Source organism: Mus caroli, chromosome 5 (genome assembly GCF_900094665.2).
Source record: "Mus caroli chromosome 5, CAROLI_EIJ_v1.1, whole genome shotgun sequence".
Taxonomy (NCBI): domain Eukaryota; kingdom Metazoa; phylum Chordata; class Mammalia; order Rodentia; family Muridae; genus Mus; species Mus caroli.
In genome coordinates this window covers 93,572,400-93,572,869 of record NC_034574.1, presented here as the reverse complement: position 1 = coordinate 93,572,869, position 470 = coordinate 93,572,400, and positions in this window count along the sequence as shown.

Below are 470 nucleotides of genomic sequence, written 5' to 3'. Positions count from 1 at the left end.
CCCACCCAATTGATCTCTTCTCTTCTTGAGTTTCATGGGGAGATGGTCTCAGTAATATGGATCTGAGAAGAAACCACCCTTGCAGTTCTCAGGTAAACCTTGCTTGTTCATTACTTTGTAGTCTTTCTGCGAACAAAGCACCCTTGCTTCTTTGTTACTTTATATAGTCTTGCAGTAGAATAAAGGCATTTACAAAATGGCAACATTTTATTTGTGGTTTTGATCATTCATATGTGAGCTGGTGACATAGCTCAGTGATAGATTGCCTGCAGATCATATTCAAGACCTGGGCATTACAAGAAAGCAAAAAAAAAAAAAAATTAAACTGATTTAGTTTATGATTGGTGTTGTAATTAATAACTATCTGGAGCCAGGTGCCCTGTGCACAGATGCAGTTCCAGTCTTTGGGAGGCAGAGGCAGAGGCAGAGGCAGAGGCAGAGGCAGAGGCAGAGGCAGAGGCAGAGGCAGA